This window comes from Diceros bicornis, chromosome 27 (assembly GCF_020826845.1).
Source record: "Diceros bicornis minor isolate mBicDic1 chromosome 27, mDicBic1.mat.cur, whole genome shotgun sequence".
Lineage (NCBI taxonomy): Eukaryota > Metazoa > Chordata > Mammalia > Perissodactyla > Rhinocerotidae > Diceros > Diceros bicornis.
This window is the reverse complement of record NC_080766.1, coordinates 28,501,924-28,523,348: the sequence shown is the minus strand read 5'-3', so window position 1 is coordinate 28,523,348 and position 21,425 is coordinate 28,501,924. Positions and strand designations below refer to the sequence as shown.

The window sequence follows — 21,425 nt, the reverse complement described above, 5'->3', positions numbered from 1 at the left end:
TCACAGGGAATCAAAAGAAGCCCACCCTGAGCTCCCACAGGGCTTTTCCACAATAAATTGAGAACCTCACACGTGGCCATTAGTGACATCGCTATAGTGCAGAGAGATTTCCAAGGGCTGTAAATTCAAAGCCATGGTATCCCCATCCTCTAAATTGCACTGCCTCACAGCCTGCCTGGGGCTGGATTTGTTGAGTCCTTGTGTTTTGGGGGGAGGGCGGTGTGGGGGGAGATTGGCCCTGTGCTAGCATCTGTTGCCAATCTTCCTCCTTTTTTTGTTTTTTTTTTTTTTCTTTTCTCTCCCCAAAGCCCCGGTACATAGTTGTGTCTCAGTTGTACAGTTGTAGCTCTTCTATATGGGACGCCGCCTCAGCATGTCTTGATGAGTGGTGAGTAGGTCCGCGCCCAGGATCTAAGCCAGCGAACCCTCGGCCACCCCCGAAGCAGAGAGTGTATGCTTAACTGCTACGCCACTGGGCTGGCCCCTTGAGTCCTTGTTTTGTCACAACATGAGGAAAGAAAGCTTAAGATCTAGATGTGTGAACAAGAAAGACTTTCTTAATGGGGCACATCTATAAAAGTCGCATCACCTTGAAATATAGTATCCACATCTTTAACAGTAAGTACTCTCCTTAAGGGGCTTAATACCTATCCCAAAGTTGCTGAACTCAGATCCTAGGCTGATGTTAAAGAAACTGCATTGACTTTGATAATTTTTGACATGAATTTCCCCATTCTTTTGTCATTTTATATGCCCCTTGATCTTCAAAGGGAACTGTAACTGAATCCTTTCAGTACAAATATGTACCTCATACAGTTCAAAATGCTTCTTAGCTTGCAAATAAACAAAGTCCCACAAGGATTTTGTGTCTACACAAAAGAACTACATTTCCCCTTTACGAAATTTGCTCATCTAGCTTAATCCATTGATTGATTGTTTTCACACACCAATTAACAAGCATAATTTCAGGCACTTGTAGCATGTTAACTCCTAAACCTCTTTAGTCAACAGTTCAGTTCCTTTTCTTGTTTTTATGAAAAGTTTGTGTTGTGTGCATGTGTTGTTGTTGTTATTGTTGTTGCTCTATGTGTGAGAGAGAGAGAGATTTTTTTTGTTGTGTTTTGAGAGTAGAGTCTTCTAAGCCTGAAAAAAAAGATATTTTAGTTACTGTACACAGTGGAGCAATTTGAAATAAGATATATTCACAAAGCTATCCATTCTGGTAATAATAATTATCTTTATGGGCTTCACGTGGAATTTATTCCATTTTATCTAACAATTATTTCTTACTGGACCATTGGAGAAAGAATATACTAACATATTTTGAAACCATATCTGGGTTTTTTTCTTTTAGGAAAAAATTAGAGTCAGTGAATACTGTCATGAAAAAAGTGAAAATTTGGCACCAAGCACTATCTTACTACAAATTCCACTAATTTTGCCATTCTTGGCCAAGAAGAAATTCCTTCGCCATGAAAAAATAAATAAATAAAAGTGAAAACTGGAAGATAAGAACAAGGCATCTAATGAAGTATACTGAAAAGCTAATAATTTGGATTGTATACACAAAAAGTATGAAATAACTGTATTATAAATCACCAGGGTTAAAGCCATTAGTAAAAGGTGAAAAAATTGCAGCAAGTAATAATTTTCTCTCCAAAAATATTTCTGCAAAAACTCTAAATGCTGATGTGCTCCAGTGCCCTGGTCTTCTTTCTCTATCTACGCCATCCCTTTCAATCTCATCTAGTCTCATGCCTTTAAATGCAATCTACCAACGAGACCCACGTTAATAGCAGTCTGCTCCTCTTCTGTGAACTCAGAAGTGTGCATCACCTGCCTATGTGACATTTTGACTTAGTTGTAATAAGTAGTCAACTTTTCTATATCAGCTCCTCATCCATTAATCCCCGCCATGATAAATGGTATCCTCATCTGCCCAGTTGTTTATATAAAATCTTAGGAGTCATTCTTCATTCCTCATTTTCCTTCATTCTCACTTTTAATCTATAGGCAAATCTTCAGGCACATCTACTAAAATCTATCTGCTGTCTGTATAACCTCCACTGTCTTTGCTATACCTCAAGTCCAAGCCTCCGTATTGCATACATGGATGACCACCACAGACCATTACTGGACTGCTCTAAAATCCACTTGTCCAGAAGCAAACAGCATGATTTTTCAAATTGGGTCATGATATCTCCTTACCTAAAACCTTCCATAGCTTTACATTTCACTTATAATAAAATTTACATATTTCACAATGGCCAAAGTCTTACAGGATCTGGCCCCTGCCTACCTCTCTGATTACGGACTATACCAATTATACTTGGCTCACTACAGCTACGTTGGCTTTCTTTCCACCTTTGCAAACACACCAGGTTGCCTTCTATCTAAGGCATGGGTTGTTTTCTCTGTTGATTTCCACGTGGTTTGTTCCATCTGGACATTAAAGTTTCAGTTTAAATGTGAGTCCTTCATTATAACCTGTTTTACTCACACAGTTTGAAAGAGTCCCAATGATTCCTTTTAAATTACATTACTTTCTTTTATTTCTATCATTTGCCTACCACTACTTAAAAGTATCTTATTTATGCACTTATTTGTTTATTTTTTGTCTCCCTATAAATGGAATAGCATATTGCCTTTTTCTTTTGCCAATCTAATTGTGTTAGAATCTTAGCAATGCACGAATGTCAGATATGGAGATTATTTAAAGAATCCATGCCTCAGTTTCCTTGCCTTTAAAAGATGAGGAAAACTACCTTTAACTATCTCACTGATTTATTGTGTGAATCAAGTCAGATAATAAAGATGAAAAATTTCTATACAATGCAAAACAGTATTATTCTCATCAAATATGAGCCTGGATAACATCACAGATCCTGAGAAGTCTTCTCCAGTTAGAATTGTGTGGTAAACTCTGAACTGTAAAATTCTGTTATGCGCCCATCATCACTTAATATTTTATCTAAACTGCTACATATGTTGCTATATGAAATATTTTTTGTTACTTCTATAATCAGTTGACCTCAAGTCAATGCTTAGCTTCGCCACTCAAATGATAACCCTTAAAGATATTGGATTGATTAAAGATATTCCATAATTCACGCTAACTCTGAAAAATAAGGCATTCAAGAGCTTGCTCTCTGGTGATTTCTTCCTCAAACACGTCTTCACAATCAACCTCACACTGATAAGAAATACTCAGCTCCAACAGACAGCCTATGGAGACCTTACTGTCTTTAAATTCCATCACCTTCGTCTACATAAATGGGTGAAAAACACAAACACGCCCATAAAACGATTGTGTCAGCAGCAGAAGACTTGGGTGTACTCATTTGTAAAATGAAAACTACACAAACTGTCTACTTTTTCCAGATGTCTCTTATTCTAGCATAGATTGGACAATTTTAGGACAGTCAGGATTGGTTTGTAATATTGAGCTTCAGAAGTTGGAATGCTAAGAATGTTAAACAGCCGACATTCACACAGATAAATCTAGAAACTAGAAAGCTGAACGATGTTAAAGTCAAAACAAGAGCTGCTATGAGCAACACTGTAAGTGTACCGCCATGTATTAAATAAGCTGAAGAACAAGACACAAATAGAAAACGCAAACAGTTACTGATCACCATACTCAGCCTTGTGGCCATATATGACCTCAGAGACATTCTACCTAATGACATCTGTGTACAAGGAAAAAATATTAACTTACACACCCCTGACTTACACACACATTATTCTATAAGCACATTAGGTGTCTTTTTGTTTAGATTATCTTATCTCACATACGTGGAAGTGAAGTGCCAAAATCTTTTCTGCTGTATTCTTCATACCAGTCTCCAAAATCACATCAATTACTCTGAATTTTTAACTTCCTGAAATTCATGATTTTCTCCACCACACAAATCACTTGAATATAACGCTAATAATGAAAGAAGTTTGGCTCCACAGTACAGCTGAGCTGAGCCCTTAGTATGTGACAAGCACAAATCAGTGGGGACACTAGGCAGAGCAGCATTATAAGCACATATCACATACTGACTTTGCATCCCCTTGATTTTATTTCTGCTACTTCCAGCTCCTATTTGAAACAATTGAAAACCTTATACTTGTGCCAGTGTTTATTTTGGTGGTCAGCAATCAAATGGAATTAACAAGGGAAACGAAAAGTAGATTTATATTATTGGTTAGATTGTCCAATCTTGCAAGGATTTATTATTTTTTAATAGCCTTGAATATTTTTATTTTGTTTTGGTTTTAACAAATGGGAAATAAATTCAGAGACTCTAAATATTAGTAAAGGTTTTATCTGGGAATCCAAAAATCTAGAGATAGAACAAGCTATAGAATATATAGGAAGAAAAAAAAACGCCCAGTGGAAATCTTAGTTCTTTATTACAATAGATTAATTGTAAAAGTAACCCAATCAATCCCCTCCTGGTATCCGTACCCCTTGCAATGTGACTTTTCAAAATTCTTCCCACTGAGTGGCAGAGTCTATTTACCCAAGCCCTTGAAAATGTGCTGGCCTTGTGACCTGCTCTGTCCAAGAATGCAGCAGATGGGATGTTATGCTGGTTTCAGGTTGAGATCTCAAGTGGCCTTGTATAACTCTGCACAGTCTTTTGAAACTCTGCCTTTGCCGTGTGAAAAAGTCCAGACTAGCATGCTAGAAAATAAGAGATCTAGTAGCAGATCTATTGTCCTAACCAATGCCATCCTAGATAAGTTTGCAGCCAATCAACTTCCAAGCATTGATATAACCCAATCAAAATTAGTAGAACTGTTTCCCCAACCCACAGCTAATTGCAGTTGCATGAGTGCAGTGAAGACTAGAAATGCCCAATTGACCCAAGGTTCATGCTCTGAGGTGAGTTTTATAGTGCAGCATTACTATGTCAATAACTGATTCATATGAAAACACCTCTGAGAGAAGCAAGGTATAGCTTCTCTATAGCTTCTCTATAGTCTTTTGGCTCTTGTGCGATGCAGGCCCAGAAGTGTTATGAGATATACTTCTGAGAATCGATTTAACTTGGGACTAGCTACCTGATTCCTATATCAACAAAGATAATTGAGGACCAGTACAGGGTCTAATACAAAGTAAGTATCCAATAAATATCTATTGGATTTATTAGCTAATATGTTTCTAAGCAAGGTCCAAGTAATCTACAGCTTATTCATAACACCAGAATTAGCCAAATTCCTATTTATTTAAGGAAAGAGACATGACTAGTCTTTGCGTTTGCTGACTGAGAGGCCTGGTAACAAAAACGGCCATCTTTTTTAGACTACAAAAGAGGATTTCAAGATTGTGAGAGACAAGGGAACAGAGCCTTGGTACAAAAATGAGCTCTAAACCAAGGAGAGCAAAAACCAATATTGGAGATGGTAATGCAAAGAGTGAGAATTTCAAAACTAGGTGAAGAGAGAACTGGAGAAAAGGGAGGGTGTATGGGAACCAGCAAGAAGGCAAGAGTCTTGGGTGTCTTTTCTAAATGTCACTTTATGTTTACAGCTCTCCTTTAGTGCCCAACAAGTGTGTGCTGTATGTCAGCTTTTTGTTTCATTAAGGAGCAAGAGACAAAGCAAACCACCATGATATTGGCTGCTGTGGTGTGGTTCACAGATTTCCTCCTTCAAGAGTGAGGTGCTTACTCTCCATAAGCCTAGAGATGTGTCTGCTGACAGCCCAAAATTGAGGACTTCTCCAGGAATTGCTCTCAACCAAGCAGAGCTACCTTGCTCCCCCCCATCCCAGAAAGCACACATCCATTGACGGGTCAATGTGGGGGCACAAAGGTCTGGTCCCATTATCTCAATTAAGAACATCTCAGAAGGCTCATCCCAAGGTTCAGTATTCCCGATGGACTGGCTAAGACTTCTGTTACAGCTGCATCACAGTTCAACTTTCCTAATCCTACTCCCTCCACTTCCTTCCAGGTATTGTTCCTGAGAGCATTCCCCAATAAACCAAGTGCATACAAATCTCCATCTCTACATCTGGTTCCTAGAACACAAGAAAGACAAGCTTCAGTGCCAAGAGTGGACTTAGAAAACAGACTCTAAATTGGAATTTTGAAGCTGTGTCATTGGTCAGATGGCTGGTAGGTGGAGCATGGATAGTCCCTAGTAAGCAATAGTAGTGTAACTGTTAAACTTTCCTTGGTGGAAGGGAATGCACTGGTGAGTGCAATGTGTGAGGTATTTGGGAGTTCAGAGGAAGTAATAATTATAGGGATCATGGAGTCAGTAGGCTTTTGCTGGGGGCTCTCAATATTTTATAAAATAACAATGAAAGACTGAGGTGATTAACAAACAATTTCAGGCTAAGTGTAAAAGTCAGAAGGCATCCTAGCAGCATATAAAGAGATTCTTATCTCCTATAGCAATAAGGCAGAAAGAGCTCAGTATCAGCCCCAGAATTTGATTATAAAAAATATAATATAAGCAGAGGTCTAGTGAAGGTTGAATTCTCAAGATCAGAAAATCTGTGAAGCCATGTCAGGGTCCTTATTAGAGAGGAGTAAAATTCTCCAACTTGATATGAGGATATGTGGGCAATGCCTTGAAAATCTTGAGTCTCAGGTTATTCTGAACATGCTGGGCTCACAGAAGTGCCACATCCTTCCCAGTTAAAGTCTAGCTAATTCCTTCACAGTGGGAGCACAGCCATATTCATTTGTTTACATATTGTCTGTGGTTGCTTTCATGCTACACCAGAGTCGAGAGAAAAACTGTATGGTCCTCAATGCCTAAAATATTAGCTATCTGGACCTTTAAGAAAAAATCTGCCAACTCTGATCTTCAGGACTTTGACATTAATTCCATTACACCCCTCTATACAATGAGAAATAAGGAAGTCCAGGCCCAATAATGGCTTACCGTGGTTCCACTGGTAAATGGAGTCACTTAATAGTAATTTCCCTGGTCCCAAGATGTATAGTGAAATGATTGCGTTGATAGTTGGCAGAATCCTACAGTGTTACCTTTCCTGTAGGATAAGACCTAGCATCGTGAAGGCACTCAAGCAGAAGCCTTTGAAACTGCCCTACTATCCTATCCGGCCAACAGGATAAATCAAAAACAAGATTATATCTTAGAGAGAACAGCAGATATTACTCAAATGTTTTTCTTCAATATATCCATATCACCAACTTGTCCTCTACAAAATCTGGAAACATTCTTGAAAATATGCATGGGCTACTGTAAATTTAAGGCAGTAACAGTCCTTATTGCAGATGTTCTGCTGGATATATTTTCTCGACCAGAGCAGATTCACATGGTCTCAGGTATATGGTACCCATGGAGCACAGTGAATGTGTTTTCTTGATTCCTATCAAGAAGGAGGGCAAGATACCATTATGTTCATATGGGATAGGTTGCAAGATGTATTTACAGTTTTCCTCTTATGGCTTAGTTTGTAACCCCATCCTCTGTCATAACTGAATCTGAAAGGACTTTCACTGTCAGTATATCCCACAGAACATCATATTGATCCACTATATTGGTGACATCATATGAATCAGACTAGATAAACAATAAGTGGCAAATTTATTCGAAGACTTGATAAGATGTAGGTGCTCCAAAGAGTGGAAGATACCTTCTATGATGATAAAGGATCCTACCATATTAGTGAAGATTTAAGGGACCAGTGATCTGGGCATACTAGAATATACTTGTGAAAATAATTGATTAACTATTGCGTTTCTAATCTCCCACAATTAAGAAGAAGACACAGTGCCTGGTAGGCGTCTTTGGGCTCTGGAGGTAACACACTCCACACTTGAGAAAATAACTTCAACTCATTTACTGAGTGGCACAGAAGCCTTCCAGCTTTGAATAGGGCCCAGAGAAGGAAATGGATCTCTATCAGGTCCAGGCTGTGATAAAAGCAGCTCTGCCAATTGTAGACTTTATGCATTAGAGGTACCTTTAGTGAGAAAACAGTTTTGTTACAATGTCTACTGTCAGAACTATACAGATAATCCTGGAATTCTACATCAAAACCACATCATCTGTATCTTCGGATTCAAAAAGCAGCTCTCAGACCAAACTGCTGGTTACCAGAGGGGAGGAGGGTGGGGGAGGGCAAAAGGCTAAATGGATACTCGTGTATGGTGACATACGACAACTAGACTTTTGGTGGTGAACACGATGCAGTCTATATTGAAGTCAAAATATAATGATGTATACCTGAAATTTATATAATGTTATAAACAAATGTGACCTCAATAATAAAAAAAAAAAAGGCAGCTCCCAGTATGTAACTGGGCTCTGAAAGAGACAGAGCACTCGACTCTAGGACGTAAGTGACCATGTGACCACAACTGCCTTTCTTGCACTGGGTATATGTTATACCACAATAACACAAGATCAGGAAGGCCCAGTAGCAGTATATTTTAAGAAGGAAGAAATGTATCTGGGATCAGTCTCAGAGGGCTACACAGCAGGTGACCCAGACTGCCACGTCATTCTTTATTATTGAACCAACATCTTTCCTTTGGTTCACACTTATGGCCATAGAGGAGACCTCTTATAACCATCTGACAGAGCACAAAAAATGCTGACCTTGCTTCCCAGAGGCCTCAGCTTAGTAAGTGCATTTAAGCTTAAAATCAACTATTGTTTTACAACAGCCCCACACAGAGATGGCCCAGAAAGTCAGTGGTGATTGTAAGTCCAGCCAATGGGTAGATTTTTTGATGGTGAATCTTGTCATCTACTTTTTATGGAAATAGAAATGGTCCATGGTAACAGTATATACAGACACGTAGGCAGTAGCTCATGGCTTGGTTGGTTTGATAGAAAGCTTGAAGGAAAAAGATTGGAAGATCTGGGACAAAACAGTTTGGGGAAAAGGCATGTAGATGAACATGTAGTCATTTGTATGACATTTTAAGGTCCATCAAACAGCGTTCACCAAGGAAGAAGCACTAAACAATGTAATTTAATCATAGCCCATTGATGTCAGTCAGTATCTGTGCTCAGCCATCCCTTTGATGCACAATAGACTTAAGAACGCTGTAGTCATAGCAGCAGGAATGGAGACATGTATGAGCCTAACAGCATGGGATCCCACTCAATTAGGCTGATCTAGCTACTACACTAGCCAAATGTCTAATCTTCTAGCTACCAAGACCAACTGTGAGTCCCTAATATGGCATTATACTTCAAGGTAAGTGACCAGATATTTAATGGAAAGTTGCTACCCTTGGACTTCTTCTACTCAGGAAAGGACATAATCAGCTTAACTACAATTGACATATATTCTAGGTATTGGCTTCCCACTTCTGACTGCAGGACCTCAGCTAGGGACACTACCAAAAGGCTTAGAAAATGTTTGCCCCATCAACACAGGATTCTGCATAGAATCTCATTGGATAAAGGGATACACTTTACACAATTGAGATTACACAAAGGGAATGGGAACACAACCTTGGGATCCCTTGGTCTTATCACACACTGCATTACATGATATGCCAGAAGCTGTCAGCTGACAGAACAATGGAATGGGCCTCCTAAGGTGAAGCTAAGGTGCTAGCTTGGAGATACAGCTGTCTCTATACACTAGCTGTAAGTATAAAGCACCAATTCCAGGATAAAGTACATACCCTAAAGGAACAACTATTATACGATGTATCTCCGGTGGTGGCAAACACGGGTATGGAACCCGAAAGGTGGATGAAGAAGCAGATCCACTTACCCTGACTCCCAGGGATCCACTTGGACGATTTGTGCTTGAGTCCTTGTTACTCTGTTACAAGGGTCTAGAAGTATGAGTTTTCAATAGGTGAATACTTGCACCAGTGGACAAAGCAAGAGTGCTATTAAATTTTGTCACATTTTCATTCAGAGTCCTGGAGCCAAGAAATTTGCAAACTAGTGAAAGAATTGCTGTATGGGCACAATGAGATAAAAGAAGAAAATATTTGGCACCCAGGTGATTCACAGTTGTACTTCTCTGCCCAAATTTAATGGGACATATGAAGAAGTCACTGAGATTGCTGGGGCATCTACCTTTTTATAGCAAGCAGTAAGTAAACCTGATCTTTGTCTCCGAGAGAGACATTACCTGCTTCTTAAAAGCCATTTGCTGCAAACACCATCCTAAACCTTGGGTAAAGGATACGCTGTCTTGCATTCCTGACATACACGGCAAGATGTATAGGAGCACAAGAGACCCATGCAGTATTGTCCTCCAACAAGGGGCAAGGCTTGCAGTTTGTCCCATTTACCCTATTTTTCTGTTTCCCTAGGAAAAGGCCAATTGGAATCTTGAGACAGCTCTTCCCAGCTCAACTAAACTTACTATACAAATCAAGAAAGTCTCACATGGCAATAGGGTGGATTGACGTGGGTGCTGTGGCGTGCCAACCAGATTCCCACTCACGCCACCAGCTGCCTGGAGTGTTGCCGACTCGTGACTCATAGCTTATTTCCTCCCCAGGAACTTCATTTAGTCAGAGAGCTGTCTCACTCAAGTTTCTTCTGCCCAATTCTGCTTCCTTCACTTCTTTATAGTTCTTGTTCCTGAGACAAATGTTTCTGAGAGTAGTATCCAATACATGGAAATCTCAGTCTCAGAATCTCTTCCAAAGAACTTAACTATAACAAACATCAACATCAGCAACATTAAAATCTGAACATTTGAAGTTTTAACCACAAGTACATCTAATATTCATGTTAATACTGTGACTTAAATCTAGTCTCAGATGGTAGCTATCTCTTCGTTTTCTAAAAAACTGTTTACAATCAAACACTATTTTCTGAAAAACAAATTGCTAGAAGTTGCACTGCCATGTTATCTGTTCTCCTGGCCTCCTCAAAACATTGCTTGAATAGAAACTATGATTTTTACACCATGTGCTATTTATTCTGTGTTCTACATTTTTATATATTTGTAAGTTCTTTCAAGAGATTGAATACAGAGAATCCCTTACCTGCTTCATTTCTTCCATTCCTATCTCTCAACATTGGAAGACAAACTTGAAAAGTGAAGAATTGGTTCAAGAGGGCTTCCCTATAGACTCATTCAGACAGTTTTCTCTGTAGCTTTGTTTGCCCTTATCAACATGCTGACTGAGAGCAGTGTCCCAAGAGAACAAGGTGAAAATGCATAACATTTTTATAATCAGACCTTGGAAATTCCATGGCATAATTTTAGCCATATGCAATTGATTCAAGTAATCACAAAGGTCTATCCAGATGCAACATGGAGGGCAGGCAAGGCACATATCCACCACATCACCACATGGGAAGAATATCAAGGTCATTAAGAAGATCACAAAGGATGGGCCATTTTAGAAAATGCAATCTACTACAAAGGGTGAAAGTACTTGCAATAGAATTGTGTGAATATTGATATAATTAGCAATTGGTGATTGCTCATTTAAAAATATGGTAACTGACATCAGAGTTAAGTAAACATCATATATTTGGCCTTGAATATAAAAGCAGGAGCCTCATATATTATTTCCATTTTATAGGAAAGATTTCTATTAACTTTCAGGTCTTAAAAGCAAATCTCGTGGGGCCGGCCCGGTGGCGCAAGCGGTTAAGTGCGCGCGCTCCGCTGCGGCGGCCCGGGGTTCGCTGGTTCGGATCCCGGGCGCGCACCGACGCACTGCTTGGTAAGCCATGCTGTGGCGGCGTCCCATATAAAGTGGAGGAAGATAGGCACAGATGTTAGCCCAGGGCCGTCTTCCTCAGCAAAAAAAGAGGAGGATTGGCGGATGTTAGCTCAGGGCTGATCTCCTCACAAAAAAAAAAAAAAAAAAAAAGCAAATCTCGTTATTTGTAGCTAGCCAGAAGTGCACTATTTAGCAGATATTTATTCACAACATTAATCAATTATTTGTGTGTTAAGCACTAACTACATGTTTTCCATAAAAAGCTATTACATTAAATACTCTGCCAATTTTGAGTATTTTTTTTTTTATTTTTCCTTACAATGACATATATTTTACTTCCAGAGAAAATTTTTTCTCAGCTTACAAAATGTTAAATGGATATCTGCCAATTTGATTACTATTAAGGAAGCCCAACTAGACTAATATGCCTTTTGGGGAGTGAACTGAGATGAGGAATTTGATGCATTTCTTACTGTTATTGTTTCCCTGACAACATTGTTGAATTTAAACTCACAGAATATCAATTTATAATGAACAAGTGCAGCTCTCGAAAAATTAAAGAAAATTAAAAACTTGCATAAGAGTATTATGTGTCTCCAAGCGCAATACACCCTGATGCATAGACAGCACACTATCCTGGCAATAACATAGAAACACTAAATGTCTTTTTGCCAGCATCTTTTCTTGAGGTTGCTATGTACCCATTCCCTTCTCTCTTTAGAAGCCCTAACAGTTTGGCAGAGAATGCTAAGTACTCATTAAATCTGTTTTATATTCCAGAGTAGTAGAAGAGAGAGGAGGGTGAGTAGCTCTGGCTGATGGAATGAGAGTGAAAATAATGTAGGTCATTTCACTAAAGGACTTTATTCTCTTGTTTGATGTCCAAATGCAGGGGATCACCAGACGACTTAAGATTCCAGAGGACTTTGAAGCACTTGGCAACAGAGAAAAGTACAAGATAGAAGGAGACTCGACCCCTCAATCACCACTAGGAAGAGCTCTACTGAGAGTTGAATATCCGCATTGAACTCGGTGGGGCAAGGATGAATTTTACTTTCTGCTGAGATCTGGAAGATTGTATTTTACATCGATTAGCCTAGCCTGATCAATATAGTATTGTGGAATAGGAGATAAGGTTTGAGAAACTTTCTTATCTCTAGTCTCAGTGCAAGTAGCTAAAGAACAAACCATTAATTACATATGAGAAGAAGTATCAAGATTTTTAGAAAAACAATAAAAAATGGTAATGTAGTAGACCTAGTTTTTTCCCTACAGGAGATCCTCTCATTCCCACCAGTTCATCTACCCACCCTTTCCCCAGACCTTGGGCGCTTGCCTATTTCCTCTGAGGCAGGCATAATGATAACTCATGGATTTCCCAAGCCCAGACATCTCCCATTGTTCTACCACCACTAGAGATTGGGGTGACCCTCATGCTCTGCTGATGAGGAAAGACCGACCTTCTCTACATTGGCCAGACTGGACCAAGGTAATATCTGGGTCTTCTGGTGCCCAGAGGGGCCAAATTACACAGCCTAGAAACGTAGGCAAGTTAATGCTTCATGGGGCACATGTTGACCAATAAAAAACAGCATGTCGGATTTTCTTCTTCAACAAGATCTTAGAAATGAAAATACGTAAAAACAGTCACCTAAATCAGGCAAATATTTCCCTATAAAACATCCACATTTTCTTGCATATAAATAGGTTAATTGGAGAAACGACATTAACATATAAAATCAATTTCTAAGTCAATAAAGGTCAATTTTCTCATGTATAAGCACTGTGAAGCTACAAATAATGTGAATAGTTTCAAGCCGAAGTGGGCAGGTGCAGTTTTATACTTCCTGGAAATATTTGCCTTCTGTGCTTTTAAATTACCAGGGTAACTTTGAAACCACATTTTGATTCAACCCTGGAAGGTTTAAAAAACAAATCACAGCCCAGGAAAGTCATAATTATGTAGAAGCTGTTGTGTGTTAGGCAAATAAATGGAACATAAAAAATTCTGTATCGGACAAAAGTAAAGCATTCTAGCTTACTCAAATAAAACACAGGTGAATGATCATCACTGTAGTCAGGTATGTTTGTGTGTCCTCAACCCCACCAGACCTTTGGCTGATAAATATTCACAAAACAATGCGTCCTAAACTTCAAATTAAATTATCTGTTTAGATGGTTGCTTTCACTACAAGACTGATCAAAAACACGTACATTTAGAGACTGTTATTACTATTTTCTTTTTTAAATCTTAACATTATATGAAGTATCTGGTAAATGGTAGGAAATCAATAAAGATTAGTGAAACTAATTTAAGAAGAAAGATTAACATTTGAAGCTGAAAATAAATTACTCAGAAAGTTAGTATTATGGGAGATATCTTAAGGTCTTGACATTTCATTCATTAATTCGTCAGCATTTTTTTTATTTTGTGCTATCAAAAATCTTTCAGAAAAAAATGTGCAGGGATATCACACATAGAAAAACACATTTAGAAACATCATGTAATGATTACGAAATGTAATTTTTAGTTGTAAAATGATTTCAACAGTGTAACATAAACTTCTTGCGAATAGGATCACTTGAGGATAAAGAATATTGGATCACGGCAGAGCCTAAATTACAAATTCCAACCAGTTGACAGATTCAGCATAAAAAGAGGAAAATGCAAACTCAAAAGTTTAAAATGTAAGTATGCTGCCCAAAACCATTAAAAAATCAGTTTGCATGATACTGTCAAAGCTATTTTTCAAAAAGACTTTTAAGTAGACAGTATTGCTTACCCTTTGAAGTTAGTTCCTATAGAGGAGGAAGAAATGTTTCTCTACCCTCTAGGTCCTTCTGGCTGGTCTAAGAATTAAATTGACATGAGACAGAATAACAGGAGAAAATCAAAGTTTAATAACATGTATACATGTTATTACATGTATTACATTATACACAGAAACCCAGGAAAACTGAGTAACCCACCAAAATGGTGGAAGCCACTTCCTTAAATACCATCTTCAGCTAAAGATAAAAGAGGACATTGCGGGAGGCAGGGTGGGACTTCAGAGGGGAGGAAGGCAATTCACATGGAGATGGAAAAGCAAATGTTTGGTAAAAAAATGTTTGCCACGCCTTGCAAAGACAATCAGACACAGAGAGGACTTTAATTAAAAGGCCCTTGTTAGGTTCCTCCCTGTCTATCACACTAGTTTATATTATACTATAGATATCTTATGGTATTAGCTCCTTCCTGGGACAAGTCTTCTATCTTAAATTCTTTTAGGCAGTTAGGGGGAGGTCAAATGTTCTTACAGACTCTTTTGTTCTTTTTTTTTTTTTTTTTTGAGGAAGATCAGCCCTGAGCTAACATACGTGCTAATCCTCCTCCTTTTGTTTTTGCTGAGGAAGACCGGCTCTGAGCTAACATCTATTGCCAATCCTCCTCCTTTTTTTTTTGTTCCCCTAAAGCCCCAGTAGATAGTTGTATGTCACAGTTGCACATCCCTCTAGTTGCTGTATGTGGGACGCGGCCTCAGCATGGCAGGAGAAGCGGTGCGTCAGTGCGCGCCCAGGATCCGAGCCCGGGTCGCCAGTAGTGGAGCGCGCACACGTAACCGCTAAGCCACGGGGCCGGCCCTCTTTTGTTCTTAAAAATAATCAAGCCAAAGAGACATTTTTGGGTGGCAAATTCCAATACCCCACATTCCTAAGGAGAAGAGGCTACCCTTCTATTCACTAGGAAAATAAAAATACAGTTTTTAGCTCTCAACTTGGAGGAGGCCAAGGTGCAACTTTCTTCAGTCATCCCAAATCTGAGTTCATCTGACACCAGCCACCTCCACCATGCCACCTAAGTTCAACCCCAAAGAGATGAAAGTCAGGTACCTGAGGTGCACCGGGTGGGGAAGTCAGTGCCATGTCTGCCCTGGCCCCCAAATCGGCCCCCTGGTTCTGTCTTCAAAAAAGGTTGGTGATGACATCACCAAGGCAACTGGGGATTGGAAGAGTCTGAGGATCACTGTGAAGCTGACGATCCAGAACCGACAGGCTCAGACTGAGGTGGTAACTTCTGCCTCTACCCTGATCATTAAAGCCCTCAAAGAACCCCCAAGAGACAGGAAGAAGCAGAAAAACATCAAGCACAGTGGAAATATCAACTGTGACAAGATTGTCAACATTGCTTGACAGATATGGCATCGGTCCTTGGCCAGAGAACTCCCTGGAACCACTAAAAAGATCCTGGGGACTGCTCAGTCTGTAGACTGCAATGTTGACGGCCACCACCCTCACGATGTCATAGACAACATCAACAGTGGTGTGGTGGAATGCCCAGCTAGTTAAGACTGGCTGAGGACAATACTTCAATAAAGGATCACTTGACAACCAAAAAAAAAAAAAAGAAACATACAAGGTTGATTTCACATTACTGCTTAGAGTTGTCTCATGTCTGCACTAATGCTATCTAGGGAATAATTCTAAACTTTTCTATATTAAGGAAATTTGTTACCATAAAGAAAATTTAAAGCTGAGACAGTTTTACTGATTTATTTTATTTAACACTGAAGAAATAAAATCAAAGTTGCACACTTCTTTGGAAAACAGAGGAGGAGGGATAACGTCAAGCTCATTTTATGAGGCCAGTCTAACACTATATTAAAAGCTGAAAAAGATCTTGCAAAAAAAGAAAATTACAGACCAATATTAGCCATGATTAGTGCTGTGTGTTGAATGTCTACCCTCAAAAAGATATGTCAGAGTTCTCATCCCCCCAGTAGTTGAATGGATCTGTAGGGCATTATTCTGACTGAAAAAAAAATCTCAAAATATCCTACTGTGTGATTCAATTCACACAACGCTCTTGAAATGAAAAAATTACGGAAATGGAGACCAAAATTTTTGTTCCCAGGGGGCAGTGATGTTGGATGTGTAGGAAGATGGGTGTTATTATAAAGAGCTGGCACTAAGCAGATCTTTGTGGTATTTTGATTGGGGTGGCAGTTACTCTAACTTAACACAGGTGATACAATGACAGAACTAGGTACACATATTGTGTTAATGTCCATTTCCTGGTTTTGATATTGCATTATTGTTAGGAAAGATGTAATCTTTGGGAGAAACGTGGTGAAAGGTACATGGGACTTCTCTGTACTATCTTTGCAATTTCTTGTGATTCTATAATTATTTCAAAATAAAAAAGTTAAAAGTAATATTTATATTGAAGAACCAGTTTTTTTTTTTTAAATCTATTGTGGAAGAGTACTTTAGAAAAATACAAGAAAAATTAATTACTAGAAATCTGAAATAAAAAAATACAAACCATTTATTTTTAGAATATGAAATATCTTTCCATTTTTATAAATTTAATCAGAGCAAGCATAATATATAAATATTGATAATTTCAAAAATAGTATATATTGCTTGTTGAAAGAACGTGCATAAGCCATTAATACAGAGAATTACTATTATACTACTTGTCTTTCTACAATCTTAGCTAAACAAAATTTATAAGTAAAATGTGATTTCATATTAAATTATATACACACTTTGAAAATACTCTATATATAAGTATTTAAAAATTTTCAATGTGATAAATGCAAACAGCTTGTTTCTTCCTTTTTAACATATCTAATCTAGGTTTTATTGACAACAATGTATGACATGATACTATCTCCACTAGATTTTCTAGATTTTGTTTTAATGACACTCATTGTGCAGAAACCAATCTCACAGGCATTGTAATTTCAACAAACTTGTCTTATTAGTTTTTAACTTGAATCCAAAAATGAAGCAAGTGATGATGGTGTATTTTCAAAATTCATCTTCAATGTTTTATCAGTAGCTGGTTCTATTGATTTATACTTCCATCATACTTGGAGGCTTTGGTAGGCTGGAGAGAGTGAGTTCTAATGGCTTCCAGTTGGCCTGTCCCAACATAGTAGCCTTCATTACATAGGTAGGGGAACAAATGCAGAGATAGTGCCAGCTGTTAAGTATGTCTATTCCAATTATGCATTCTGCAACTGGAGAAATGAATGAAGGATGGATTCAGGGACCTACTGGATGCACTGTGAGAAGGACCTGAATAAAAATGCATTGATCATCTGATCTTCATAAGCCCCTACTCCTACCGGTGGACCACAGCGACTTTTTGGGTCTCCTGGAATTGATATTGGCTCAACACAAAGTTAGCTTAAAGGAAGCCATCTTATAGAGGAAATCCATATTGGAACTATGAATAACTCTGACTCACCAGCCCCTTTGAATCTTTGCTTTGGTTTGCCTGGATAGGTAAAGGTCTGTCTCCAGTGGATTTGCAGGCTCTGTAGATTTTACGGCCCCTCCTAGTTGCCATAAGATGATAACTTTGTTCTTTTGAGTTCTCTAGGAATGTGATGACCCCCGGGCAGAGAGTCTATGCTGATAGCCATCAGCAATGAAAACTGAAAGATCTGGTGTGGCAACTCCCAGTCTGTAACACCATAGGGTCAAATTCCTAACCCCGTCCCCTATAACCCACTCGCCTATATAACTTCTGTAAGATTTTGTGCCCCCTTAAGATGGTTCTTTCAGACATTAGTTGGCCATCTTCCCTCTGGCTAGCAAGCTGTAAAATGTCCTTTCTCTCCTACCTCCTCGCCTCTTGACTACTGACATGTCTTGGGGCGAACAGAAGACTCCCCTTGGGTGGTAACAGAATTAGTGTCAATTTAGAGCTGGTGTCTAGTAGTCGCTAAAATTGATGATTTTCTTTTTCTCAATGTACAGTTACCCTGGTAAAAAAAATCATTGGCCTTTTGAGGAAAGTTTAGGAGAATGATTAATAGTATAAATATTCAATATTATACAGGAGTCCTTCCTCAAGGGGTCTTGACTACCCCTTCATTCAAAGGGTTCTGGGTTTGTAAACTGGCTCAACTCTGGAATTGATTGAGGGGCTGTGACTCCATTTTTAGGATTCAAGTTCACTTGACCTAGAACTTTTCTGTTTATACAGATTGAGTAAGAATTTAGTAGGCTTTCTATCTATTTCACTTCTGGGAACACTGTGACTAACTAGCCAATGCCATAAGTCTGCATGAGTCAGATATTCTGATTGCTGCTTTGACTCTGCTGTCCATTATGGTAACCATACCCACCTCGTCTTTGGTGGTGAAGTGCTGACACTTGGCCCCTATCACCCCGGAATTCAATTACTCCCATTGCTTTTAGTTCTTCCAATTGAGTGACTGCAGTTTTCACTGCAAGGTCTGGTCTATAGAGAAGGGTGGATATGAAGCTTTTCAAGGACGCTGGGGCTCCCCTCACAAATTTGTTTCTCAAAATATTCCTGAAAGGTATGTTTTCTGGACCCTCCCTGTGTGGGTGAGTAGGTCTTAAATGACAAATTCACTCTAACATTTCAATCTCCCTAAAGCTTTTAATCCCTTTCTCTACATTAAACCAAGGCAAGTCAGGCATATCCAATTCACTCATGTGGGCCATCTTTTGGTCCATGTTTCAGGCAACCAATGAGACAAACTGTTAGAGCCTTTTCTAATTCCCCAAGCTACAACATTAAATGCAGAATCTCTGTTTAGTGGGCCTATATCAATAAATTTGGTCTGATCCAACTTTATGTTTCTTCCGCCATTATCCCACACCCTTATTATCCATTCCCACACAAGTTCCCTGGATTTCTGCCAGTATAAATTAGAAAAGTCAAGTCATTCTTTTGAAGTGTAGCGTACCTCCTCATGGGTCACAATTTTTACCTTATCTTTGGGGGTTTCTTGGGACTTGAGTCTAGTTATAGATATTGAAGCAAAGAGGGGTAGTGGGGGTGGGTCTTGAGGAGAATCAGCATTGTCTTACATGACAACTGCATCAGGGGAGGCCATCACTGTTTTCTCAGGCAATGCAGGGTTAATCCCTTCAGAGGGAAGTAGAAAGGCCACTACCACTGGGTGTGAAGATGCTACTGCCAATGGGGGTGGGGAGGGCAATTCCCCTGGGGGTAGGGAAACCTTTTCCACTGGCCAAGAAGATTCATCAGAATTTAGGGGCTCAATGACCCCAGCTTCATCAAAGTCTTCCCACAAGTCCCCTTCCCAATTTATAGAATCCCATTCTTGCCCAATCAATTCCTTCACATTAAATGTAGACACCCTGGGAGTTCAACTTGCACTGTAATTTAGCCAATGACAGGATGAGGTTCTGCATTTTATTTTCATCAATTTAGGCCCTGGGGTTATAGGAGCTCAGGGTCTCCTTCAGGGCATAAAAGAAGCTCTTAGGTCATTTATGCAGCACTTCAGATGGGAATTCAAATCCCCGAGCTCATGTTTTTCTTTCACCACTTTGTCCAGCAACATTAGGAGCAACCAACCAATGTCATAATAGTCCTTAGTTTTCCAAAGATGTTTAAAAGTTTCATATACAGAGTAACTTAGCTCTTTGCTTCTTATAAGTGGTTGATTAGGAGTATTCAGTGCAGAAATTTTGCATATCTCTATCAATAGTTCCTACCTTGAACTATCAGTGCCCTCTTTACTGATAAAGTCATTAGCAACTTTAAAGCTAATCAGATTACAGAGCCAATTCCAGAAACCCCAGAACCAATTCAGAAAACTCATCCTTAAAATTCTGCTCCTCTAAAACCATTCTTGGTACCAAAATCTATTAGTCAGGGTTCTCCAGAGAAACAGAAAAAATAGGATATATAGAGATACATAGAAGGAGATTTATTATGAGACATTGGCTGACAATCCAAGCCCTAAAGCCTGAGAACCAGGGGAGTCAATGGTGTAAGTCCCAAGGATACAGGTCCCCCATCTGGTGCGCACAGAAGCCAATACCGTGGTACAATGGTCTTTGAGAGAAGAAGCAGTTTATTATGCAATCAATCGGTAAGGAGACAGAAGCACAGGTTTTCAACTCTGTCTCCCTGATCCAGGGTATGGGGTAAGGTTTAAGGGATCATGGAGGGCAGGCTGGTATGTGGAAGTGCTGGCAGAATGAATTTTGATTGGCAGATCTAAATTTTCTCTTCAGCACATACTCCTGGCTTGCTAGCAACTCCTGAAAAATAACTTTAACATCCTGTTATTAAGATGTGGTCAGTACATTAAACAGGGGAAAGTTGTTATGTAGATTTAAGCCATCTCTTTCTCTATTGATACGAATTTCTAGAGATTTAGAGTCATCTTCCCCTTCCTAGCACAGAGAGGGAGGCACACTTACAAATGGAGATTTCTCTTATAAATGTACATTTCCCTTACAAATGGGTAACTTGTATTAGGTTTGCAGAGCTTTTCCTACGTCTGCTGTGTTGTTTGATAATCACCGGCTCAACATATCCCTTATGCCCAAGAGACGTATTTAGGGTGGAAAATTCTGTTCCTGGTCCTGTGGTTACACCAGTCCAAGTTCAAAGGCCCAAGAACTAGGAATGCTGATGTCTGAGGGCGGAAGATGGACAATCCAGCTCAACCAGAGAGAGTGAATTCACCTTTCCTCTGCTTTTTCATTCTATTAAGGCCCTCAATGGATTGGATGATGCCCACCCACATTGGTGAGGGTGACCTTCTTTACTCAGTCTATTAATTCAAATGCTGATCTCTTTCAGAAACATCCTCACAGACACACCCATAAATAACATTTTACCAACTATCTAGGCATCCCTTAGCCCAGTCAAGTTGACACATACAATTAACTATCACATTTTCTATTAAATTTTTAGTGATAACCTTTTGGAAGTGTGCAATAGTAGCATTAACATTTACTTCATTGATAACTAAGTGAACTTCATAAAATCTGTAA

General features: G+C 39.1%; 1 long non-coding RNA gene and 1 pseudogene across 1 annotated transcript; both read left to right on the top strand.

Moving 5' to 3' along the window:
- Positions 1 to 353: 353 nt before the first annotated feature.
- On the top strand, positions 354 to 14,322 carry LOC131393009 (uncharacterized). The gene is made up of 4 exons (XR_009215827.1): positions 354 to 388; positions 5,950 to 6,113; positions 12,532 to 12,671; positions 14,216 to 14,322. It is a non-coding gene; the product is annotated as an uncharacterized LOC131393009 (long non-coding RNA).
- Positions 14,323 to 15,339: 1,017 nt separating this feature from the next.
- On the top strand, positions 15,340 to 16,206 carry LOC131393008 (large ribosomal subunit protein uL11-like; annotated as a pseudogene).
- Positions 16,207 to 21,425: the final 5,219 nt, after the last annotated feature.